Below are 11,482 nucleotides of genomic sequence, written 5' to 3'. Positions count from 1 at the left end.
ATTCAGTCCCATCCTGGAATAAACATCACAGACCAAGGCTACCGAAGGCTCCTGAGAAGTAGCTGGTTTATACTTTTCTCTGTGATTCACAGGCAATTTTTAAGCAGTGGGAAATAAACACTTAACAAGAACAAGAAGAGCTTTCTATATACAAGTTTTAATTTCTGAAGTAAATCTTTGTCTTCTTGGAACGTTGGGGGAATAAAAAAGAACCCACATGCCTAAAATGGCAACACGAAGTTTAAAGCTCCAAGTCACTAACCCAAGACTTAATACCTAACCCAAGTACAATGTCAACCCTCCAGATGAGTAACATTTACCCAGTCAGCATGGGCATTTCCTGATCATCCCCAGAAAGATTTCTGATGGATCCCCACTTTCCCTTTGGTAAGGTGACCTTGCCTAAAACAATGGATTCATTAGTAAGAATATTCTTTTTTCTTCTCCTTCTCTATTGTTAAGAATGTTTCCTTCTCTCTAATCCTTTTGAGTTCCCCTCTACTTCCTAGGTGGGATGCTGAGTGATTCATTAATACATTGATTAATAACGCTATTAGATCTTTAACATTTACTTAGTTCCAACTTTTGCTCTTCAACAGGTTTGATGGCTGTGACAGAATCTGAAATGGACCCCCAGGGGCATTCAGAAACAAAGCAAAACACAGAAGTGGTAACTGTGAGTCCTCTGAATTCACGATCTTTCTCACCTGATCCAATGGCTGTGGGTGAGTTCTCGGCTCTATACTCCACTCTTTTTGTGTTCAAACTCCTATTGTAACTGATTTTGCTTTACAGAGCAGCCCAGCTTGGGCTGGCAGAGTGTTATGCTAGTGTTAAGTTGAGGTAGGATTTGTTTTTTTTCCAGCTCTGTTGAGCTAGTATATTTTCCCAGAAACCAACTGAACTGGCACACAACCAAGTCGCTAAACTTTCAGACCGAGTTCCCCAGGTAGAACCCTCAGGAAGTGTCCAGGAGAATTGGTGTTGCACAAGAGTCTTCTTTGGCCAGAGCTCAGTAACATCTCTTACTGGCCATACACTAATGTGTGCATAATTTTTGTCTTTAGTGTAGATAAAGGCTACTGATAACAAAGGAAGTAGAAAAAGTCACAAAAATTGGTGGGCATGAATCAAGCCTTTGGAGGATATAAGAGCATTTGCTCAAGAACATTCCCTGATAGTATGAGATCAGGAAATGGGTTAGATCAACACTAGGTCATACATCAACCTCAAGAAAACTTCTGTGCAAGGAACTACAGTGTAAAACACAAAATTCTCTATTCCAGACACATCCTTTGAGGTATTAGCTTAGCTCTGAAAAGCCTAAAGTCTTTGCTAATGGGATCCTTAAATCTAAAGATATAAGCTCATCACTTTCTGATATACTCATTTATTCCTTTTTTTAATTTTTTAAAATTTTGTTTGTTATTTTTTTCTGATATACCATTTTATTTTTCAGCAAAGAACTGTAGTCACAGATTACAGATGTGTAGGAAAACTGAAAAATCTTTATTTATTTTTAAAGATATTTTATTTATTTATTTATTTATTAGAGAGAGAGAGAGAGAGAGATCAGAAGTAGTCAGAGTGGCAGGCAGAGGTGGGGGATGGGGCGGCAGACTCTCCTGCCAAGCAGAGAGCCTGATGTGGGGCTCAATCCCAGAATCCAGGGATCATGAGCTGAGCCAAAGGGAGATGCTTTAACCCACTGAGCCACCCAGGCACCCCCAAAAATCTTTATTATGAAGATTTTAGTTTATTTATTTGAGAGAGAGAGAGAGAGAACACGAGTTGTGGGACACAGGGAGAGGGAAAAGCAGACTTCCCACTGATCAGGGAGTGTCAAATGGGGCTTGATTCTGGCACCCCAGCATCAGATAATAGCTGAATGCAGATGTTTATCAGACTAAGCCACCAAGTGAGCCCACATTGCAAATCTAAAACTCCTTTTGTGTTTTAAGGAATTGGATTGGGAACCAACAGGTTGGAGACCTCAAAAGTACAAAACAGTTACCATTGTCTGACCTGTCAGTTCCATAATTCTGGAACAACTGCTTAGTTTCTGGAGGTTTCATGCCTGCTCTCTCTGGATTCTTTGAACACCTGCAGTTGGACTTCATTCCACTGCCAGTGGTACATGTTGTCTATATGCCCTTGTCATTGTTTGTATATTTTCTGGGTGGGTGTAAGACTTTCCCTGCCAAGATGCTGATGTCCTCATTGTTGCAAAGACATTGTTAAAAATGGGTTTCCCCTTTGGGGGACACCTTCTGTGATCTCCAGTGACTAGGGCACATAATTCACAGGAAAAATCACAGGAACTTTTAGGAAAACCTTGCAAACCTCTGGAATTGTCTCAGTGTACAAACTTCTGCTGATCCTTTGGATGTGAGTCCTCATTGTCTGATGCTCAAGCCTGTCATCATCAGGTTACAGAAACCTTCTTAGAGCACAATTAAAGGGTCCTCTCAGTCACAGGATGCAGCCTTGTGATTAGGTATGTAAGACACAACATCAGAGGAAGATAGCCCTGGCCATTTCCAGTAGAAGAGGGACATAACCAAATGTTCCTGCTGTAAAACAAATAGTTGAACCTTGTACACATTCCATAGCTACAGAAATCTCCACCTGACCTCTAGTTCTGCCCAGACACTGGAGTTTCTGAATCAAATTGAGGGAAAGAGAAAGAGCTGACATCCAAATAGACTGCTTTCATCTAGACAGAGGTTCAAAGCTTCATACTTTAAATATGAAATCATTTCTCCCTCTTTTCTTTTCCATTACTCTGTCAATGGCCTGTATCTCCCAGGTCAATGGCAAGAGGCCTAATCTCTAGAATTATAGCTACCTAGCAGAAAATATAACCCTGGTCCTAATTTTTCTCAAGGTCAATAAGACATCTCATTGGTTGATTACCATAAAGTTCTATTGGGAGTTAGTTAGGAATTACCAAGAAGCCACTGGGATTCACTTCTTTGGCTGGTCCTACTTCCTTGGTGAGGCATAATTATAAAAAGTACAATCAAGACCTTTCCCTTCATTCTTCAAGTTGTTGCAGAAACCCTCCTAAAGCCATGGGTAGCCTCCCCCAAAAAACAAAACAAACAAACAAACAAAAAACAAGTAAACAAAACCCTTTGACACTGACCAAAGCAGTTCTTGAAAGTAAAATAGCCCTTGATTATGACTCAGATGAGCAAGATTGGATCTTTGCTGTAGGCAACACCATGTTCTATACCAAATTGTACACTGTTGGGAAAATTAAAGCCCAATAACATGAGATCCTGGTGCAAGCCGTGTGGCTTAACAGAGTTACTCCTTTAATAAGATCTTTCTTACTTATTTGATTTTAATTGGTTCGAGTCTTGAGGACTATGACAAACATGAGGAATTATCCTGTTTAGAGGCATCATAATAATCTTCCTAGTGTGTTATGTCCTCTCAAAAGCTTTACATGCAAATTCAAAGCCAGTAATCTCCAAGCAAATGACCTAAGACTGGAACATTACAATAATGAAGAAAATGACCAACTCAAAAATTGTAAAACTCAAGTTGAAACTTGTGACTACCACAAGGGTTAAGTAAAAAGGTTAAGACCTGTTAATATCACCCAGAGGAACAACAATTACTGTGAGAATGTCAGAGAAGTTGCTGAGAGTGGTGCTAATGCCTTCAATTTAGAACCCATCTCTCAGTTCAGCTCAGAGTCTGATCAAAAGGCAGAGTCATTAAAAGGGAAAAGCACAGACTCAAAATGTACTCAGTTAGCTTAAGACCACAAGTCATTAAAGTCTTCATACCTACCCAACCTAGAAATGCAACCTTTAATGAGTGGACATGGGATCTTCCTGGTCCCCACTAGGAGGTTTACAGATTGTCCGCCTCCATTCCCCATAGAAGGATGACCTCACCTTAGTCAATGGTTTCCTTGCTGATAATTTCATTTTCACCCCCTATCTTGAAAAACCTCTTTCCTATTGGCCTTTGAAGCTCCTCTCTACTTCCTAGATAGGATGATGCCTGACTCCTGAACAGGTTTATAAATACAGCCAGTTAAATTGTTAAAATTACCCAGTTTTAAATTTTTGTTATTTCCCAGAGTCCTAGTTGGTCCAATGACCAAATTCGTGTTAAACATTTATTTTATCTGACCTATGATGAAGATCAAATGAAATTATGCCAGTGAAAATGCTTGTTGAAAACACAACATGGGTTAATGTATTCCTATATTCATTGTATTTATTTATATATTTTTAAAAACTAACTTAAGTAAGTAAGTAAGTTTTTTATTTCTACAGCTAACAGAGAGGAAGCAAATGAGCAAGGTGTAACCCCTTGGCTGAAGTATCCTGCTAAGTTTTGATTTCTCTAGTGTGCAGAGAAAAGTAAAATGTATAGAAAGTTTCATGGTGAGAATTATGGTAAGGGAGAAGTTCCTGTGTATATGATGTATTTTACTTAGCATTTCTGAAAGGAATGTCTTCAAGTTCTTCTCATAGCAACAAAGATAATGAGGCATTTCTGTTAATGCAATTCTATAACAGATTTCTTATACTGGTTCATGAAATTTTCTTTTTTTTTTTTTAAAGATTTTATTTATTTATTTGAGAGAGAGAGAAAGAAGCAGATGCCCTGCTGAGCAGGGAGCTTGACATGGTGCTAGATCCTGGGGCCCAGATATCATGACCTGAGCTAAAGACAGATGCCCAACCTACTGAGCTACCAAGGCATCCCTGTTTTTGTTTTTGATAAAAACTTGTATATATGTATATAGATACATGAAAGCACAGAATAATGAATTGATTCTCAAAAGAGATAAAACTAATTTGTCCTTTTTGACCAGCCTTGAGAAAGAGCACCTAGAATACACATACAGGTTTTATATGAAACTTGTTATTTTACCTGTCTTTTTATGTCAATCAATACATGATGATAAAAGATTTTTATTTATCTTTTTAAACATTTTTGTTTTACTTTCAGTTAGTAAACATACAGTGTTATATTAATTTCAGATATAAATATGATCAATAAAGTCACTGCATGGAAAAAAAGGAGATCTTTAAGGCATTTTAAAGTTAGCTCTTGAGGATATTTTAACATCTAACATCTAACAATTATAGTAATTATCTATAAATGTATATAGTACTTTGTATACTGTATATTGTATATAGTAAGTACCTATAATATGAACATCTAACAATTGTAGTAATTTTAATTATAATTAACATAATTATAGTAACATTTTCATCCTGGATTTTACTCAAATGGTTATATCTTAAACCTATTTCTTCAAGAGCACACGAAAATAAGATAGTGTGGAGTACATAAAGTTGCACACCATAATCATGGCTCTGTGGACAAAGATAAATAGAAAAGAAAAAGGATAAAAAAAAAAGAGCCTTGCAACTCTCTCTTCCTGTATCCTGTGCTCAATGATCATTTTACTGATTTTTGTCTTTGTATGTATGTTGGGTGATTTTGTGTTTTGTTTTGTCTTCTACACTATAGGTAAATCTAACTTCTTTTTTGTGTGTGTTCAGATGGCTATCCCTGCAAACAAGTTCACATTCAGGTGTGAACGGGTGGCTCCGTTGGTTAAGCACAGGCCTTTGGCTTAGGTCTTGATCCCAGGGTCATGGGATTGAGCCTTGCATTGGGCCCCCTGTTTATTTTTTTAATAATTTTAATTATTTATTTATTTGACAGAAAGAGAGAATGAGGAAGAGAGAGAGAGAGAGGGCATAATTAGGGGGAGCTACAATCAAGCAGAAGGAGAGGGAGAAGCAGGATCCCCACCAAGCAAGGAACCTGAAGAGTGGCTGGATCCCAGGACCCAGGATCATGATCTGAGCCAAAGAACGCCACTTAACCAACTAAGCCACCCAGGTGCCCCTGGGCTCTGTTTGTGGGGAGTCTGCTTCTCCCTCTACCTCTGTCTCTTTCCCCTACTCATGCTCTCTCCCTCTCAAATAAATAAATAAATAAATATATATATATATATATATATATATATATATATTTTTTTTTTTTTTAAATGAGCATCTGTAATGAAAAGGTCATTTGCTAAGATGAAAGGCTAAGACATCTGGAACAGATGGTGTTTGACAGTGCACAATGGGGAGTTATGTTAGATTTCTATGGGGTGTTTTACACGGTGTTTTTCACATGTTCTCGCTCATATAAATGCCCACAACCATCCTTTGAGGGCTGGCTCTAACAATCATTGGTATGATTTTGCAAGGTACATAGAACCTTTAAATCTTATTTCCTTCTGGGTAAGACAGAGTCCTTCAAATTCAGCTTATATCAGTGTAACTGGGGGATCAGATGACATAATACATGTGAACTTTTAACACAGTGTCTGGCACAGTAATAATCATTTAATAGGTATTAGCTTTCATTCATACTGTTGTCATGTCTGCAAATACCACCACTCCATAAAAATCATGTGCGGTATCTGGGGATACTGAAGCTTGTGTGATTTGAAAGGTAGGACTGCTTCCTTTTGCTTAGATGGGAAATTGACCTAAACCAGACTCCTTCCAACATGTAAGATTCTGCTGTGATTCTAGGATTGGATGGACTCATCTTGGTAACAGCACTTCATGTCAGCAGTGGGTGCTGAGGACTGTACAACGGCCAGTTTCTGGTTATTTTTCCGTTCAACAAGTTGGTATACGAGACCTACTTTGCAATAGAAGCAATGAGCAGAGAAGGAAAACAAGATAGTCTTAGGCATTTACCCTCCAGCTGTGGAGGAAAAAAAGAAAGAAATGCATAATTTATGAAATTTAACATCTTTATGTGCAGAAATACAATTTTGAATTGATTTACTCAGAACAATCAGTTCTGGAATTGTGGGGCTCATATTAGTAAAGGCCCCTCTCTTTGCTTACTAATTGTTATCTATCATCTACCTATATATCATCTAATTATCTATCGTTTATCTATCCACAACACAGACACGCATCAAATAATGGATTTGAACATTTGAATAATACTTGTACTCATTTCTTTCAGAGCTTGCTGCTATTAATTCTACAAAATCTTCTCTGAATGAGAAGATGAAAATGGTAAGATTTTGTGTATGTTTGCCTTTATGTTCTGCTGTAGCATTTTCTCCTCCTCATCAACATCACCCTTGAACTGCCCTGGCTTCAGGAAAAACCTCAGAATGGCTGGACCTTGAACAATAGACTGGGTGATATTTTAAGACAATCCATCATCTCTCAGGAATCATCATCACACAGTAAATGCTGCTTTGGGTATGAGAGGACTATAAATTGGGGGTGCAGTGATGTGATCTGAATTCTTTCAACAATGGAATTCATTCACTTCTGTGACCTTTGTTACTACTGACTGAGGAAAATAGGATATCAATTGCTTCTAGATTTTTTTCCCCCCAGATTGCTTCTAGTTTTTTTTTTTTTTCTTCAGATTGCTTCTAGATATTAAAAAAAAAATTGTTCTTCCTGGTAGTTAGTAATATGAACTGATACTGAGAGCTTCTCGTACAGAAGATGTGCTGCACTAAGAGTGCATTTTGTTTAATTCTCCTAATACTCACTGTGATGGATTTTATTCCCATTTTACACAGGAAGGCAATGAGCTAAATTTATTTGTTTCCATACCACACAGCGAGACCTAGGGCTTTGTCCCAGACCATCTGAATCGAAAGTTCATATACTATCTTAGTTTTTATTCTTCCTCTAATTCCCAAACCCGAGACCCTGAGACACGTGTACACACATGGGGAGGGGGTGTGAGTACAGGCCTTCTGGTGCCACAGAGTGAACTTAAACTCCACTCTTTTAATTATCAGTTGCATGACTATGGCTAAACTATTTACATTTTCTGAACACACCAAAACTAACACAAATAACACCTAACTCATTCGTATCCAAGAACAGGCTTACAAACCCCTGGGCAAACAGAAGCTTTCACTTTGCAGCTAGAATAAATTCTGCCATGACTCAGGGGCTGGGCCCGGGGGCATCCACAGAGTCTTCTGCACCACCTGCTTATTGTTGTCCACCAGCTCCAGCCTCCCAGTCCCCATGCCTCTGGGTACAGCCACCATACACCTTACAACTGCATTCCTTGAACTCTTTAACCAGATAACTGCCTTGAAGTCTTTATTTTATATACCTGGAAGCCACCATGCTTGTTACCTGACATTTGTGCATTTTTCATAATAGGCACAATAAAAGCAATCAGAAATCTACTTTGGCCTCTGTGTTAATTTATTTGATGCTAACTGAGAATCCAAAATAAAGGACAGCATGACAACTGAGTCTTCCAATTCAGCCTCACTTGTAATAAGTGATCAATTACACATTTCTAATTCTTTCTCTGAGATAGTCCTTATGATGTTTTCTTTGGGGGCCTACGTGAGTCATAGACAGTGAAGTTTCCCCGGTTATTTCTCTTGAAAAGTTTAGCAGATTCAGTCTCATTTGGTTTAATTCACTCTGGTGGTGACACTATAAGATGCCGCATGACTGTGGCTGTGCTCAGACCTGTCCCAGTGTGTCACAGGCACCTATTTTCCTGATGTCACAAGAGCCTCAAGAGAATTGCGCTACCACTGAAAAGGTACAATGGCAGAGGGGTTAACTGCTTGACTTCTGAAATCCATATGCTAGGGCTTAATCTTGGTTCTATAGCTATTTGAACTCTCTGTGACATAATTTCGTCATTTGTCAAATGGAGTTAAAGTGACCCATCTCTTGGAGTTGTGTGGATAAAATGAGTTAACTTTCCTGGATACATGTGAGTGCTCAACAACATTAGCCTCTACTATTGGCAGCTCTACATTAGAAATAAGAGAAACACACACATACACATGCAAACACACTAACAATTAGGGCACTCGTTAATATGTGTGTGTATATTTCTACATATATGGATGTAAAACAAAATAATCAGTGTGTGGTAAGTGACAAAAAAGGAGTGATTGTTTATTTTTGCATTTTTGTTAACAAATCCATTTAATGTAGTAACTTTAATATATTCAATTTTAAACAATATCAATCAGATTCAGTTCGTGGGAAACAGGTGCTTTTGGAAAGCAAGTAGAGGTGGAAAAAACATAAGACATACATAAAGCCCACAAAATACAAGGAAGAGGAAGTTTAATTTTGATTTACTCCTTGTCAAAAATTTCTTCAAACCCCTTAGGACAAATGTCCGGGCCCTTACTCAGACATGTGGAACTATTTCTGCCTGTGGAAAGCATGGAGGCACAGAGAGGAAACTAGCAAATTACTTAAGCTGTGTGAACTAATGTCACTGCTGGGGGTCCTAGGCGCTGTGTCCTGTGGCTCAACACTCTAGCATGTTCCTTCCCCAACTGGACCTGGGCTGCCCTGGACTGGGAGGTGCAAAGAGCGGGAGGGTGGTGGTCCTGGAAGCAGTGTGGGTGGAAGGAGGGCGCTATGTTCTCCTTCAAATGTGGTGGATTCCTGGAAGTGCTTGAAGTCAAGCTGGCCCTGCTGGTTGGGGCTCTGCCACCACTGCTCTGGTGCTGAAAGATGAAATAAGAACAGTTAAACCACAGCCAACTTTGCTCCTTTGCAAAAGGCCACAGCTAATGGAAAGAAAAGATCCATCTGCACACATGCTTCTGCTCTCAAATATACTCTTTGGCTGTGGCTGAAGGTCCCTCTATTTATACCAAGTTGATTCTTGTAGCTGCTATGTGAGTTAGGATTGTATGCCCAGGGCTGTTGAGTTGCTGCACACTCAGTCCATTTCGATGACACGGTTCTGAAGGAAACAGCAGAGATTTCTTATAGCACTAGGTGATCCCCGACATTCCACCGGGATCTGTGCTTTTCCGTGGCAGGTGATTTACTGAGGCTCAGACTTCTGGTCTCATTTTGTCTGTGTAGGCAGGGTGACATGAGACCCATGTCCATGAGGTTACTAGCACAGGGTCACCATAGACGACACAACAGTGGGCTTTTCTTTCCTCACAAGAACACATGGACATACGGAGGCTCTGAGTTCAACTGTGTCACTGAATTTCACAGACTGAGTCATGCCAGTTCCCTACAGGGACAAGTGTCTACAGAGCCAGGCCAAGCAATGCTCAGTAGAAGACTTGCACAACAGAACAGTGTTTAAGGGGGGGAGGGGTGTGGAGGAGAGGAGGGCGGTTCAGTGATGTGAGCATAAAAAGTAAGTGTCCACACCCACATGCCACCCAAGCATGGAACAGAGATTGTGCCCAATCCCAGAATCCATTCTGTTCAGGCTTTGGGGAAACAAAACTCGACCGCAGAGATCACTGCTTTGGCTTTTACGGTCTGACTTCACAAAGCATATTCTCACCATAGACTTTACTCCTCTGGTTCTCTACACAGAACCAACTTCAGTGTGAGCTTTGGCTTCCGTGAGCATGGGCCCATGTTACTCCTTCAGCGCAGCATGTGTGGGAGAGAGCTCTTTCTCAGGGTACATTGTAAATTCACCTCTTGCTTAGACATCATCAGTGGACCTGGTGTATATGTGGCTCTCCACCTGACACCGCACCACCGAATTCTGGAGATGTGGATCCCAACGCCAGAATGTACATACCCTCCTCGCCCCCCTCTCCACCGTACAAAACTCTTTCTGGTTAATCCTCAGACTCCCACTCCCCTTCTGGTGGCACTTCTGTCATATGGTCTATTCTCAGAACAGCACAGATGGAGCTTACCTGACCTGCGCAAATGCACACATTTGTGTCATTACATCCAGCAGTTTTTTATTCATGAAATAGCTCTGACAAAATAATACTTGTTTTCCATCATGCATATGTTTCTCTAAAACCAGAAAAAATCTAAATGTCTAAGAAGAAAAAAGTCAAATAATTATTATATTTCTATGAAATATTTTGCACTAAAATTTATATTTATGTATTAGTCAACAATTCGGTAAAAACTCATGCTATGAAGCAAAAGCAAATACATAATGAAAAACCTGTATATCCCAGAAGACCATATTTATAAAAATAAAAACCTATGCATATATGTTTGTTTTTGCAAATCAGAAAAAGAAAATAACCAGGTGATTTCAATCATTTCTACCTTCCAAAATCTCTACAGCAAAATGACTTTATTACTTTTACATTAGAATTTAAAACAAGATATGAATAATATCGGCTTTATGATAATTATGTGAATGTGCAAACACAAAATAAAAGAAACAAACTGTCAACAGTAATGTGGTCATAGCATTCACAGGTTCTAAGATCTTATTCTATGCACATTTTTAAAGAAAGTCTGTGTTACTGTCACAATCAGGGAAGGGACATAAAAAAAGTAGCCGCGGGAAGACCAGAGTAGCAGGTGAGTGATAGAGCCGACTCACACACGAAGGAAGCAGCCTGCCTCACAGTTGCTTTAATCATCTCAGATAGTATACCTCAAATAGAATATTTTCCTTTCCTGAGAATGTCTGCTGCATTATAGCCAAGAACCTATCTGGTACAGGCAAA

The sequence above is a fragment of the Mustela nivalis genome (genome assembly GCF_964662115.1).
Source record: "Mustela nivalis genome assembly, chromosome: 12".
NCBI lineage: Eukaryota > Metazoa > Chordata > Mammalia > Carnivora > Mustelidae > Mustela > Mustela nivalis.
Note: the sequence above shows the minus strand (reverse complement) of the source record.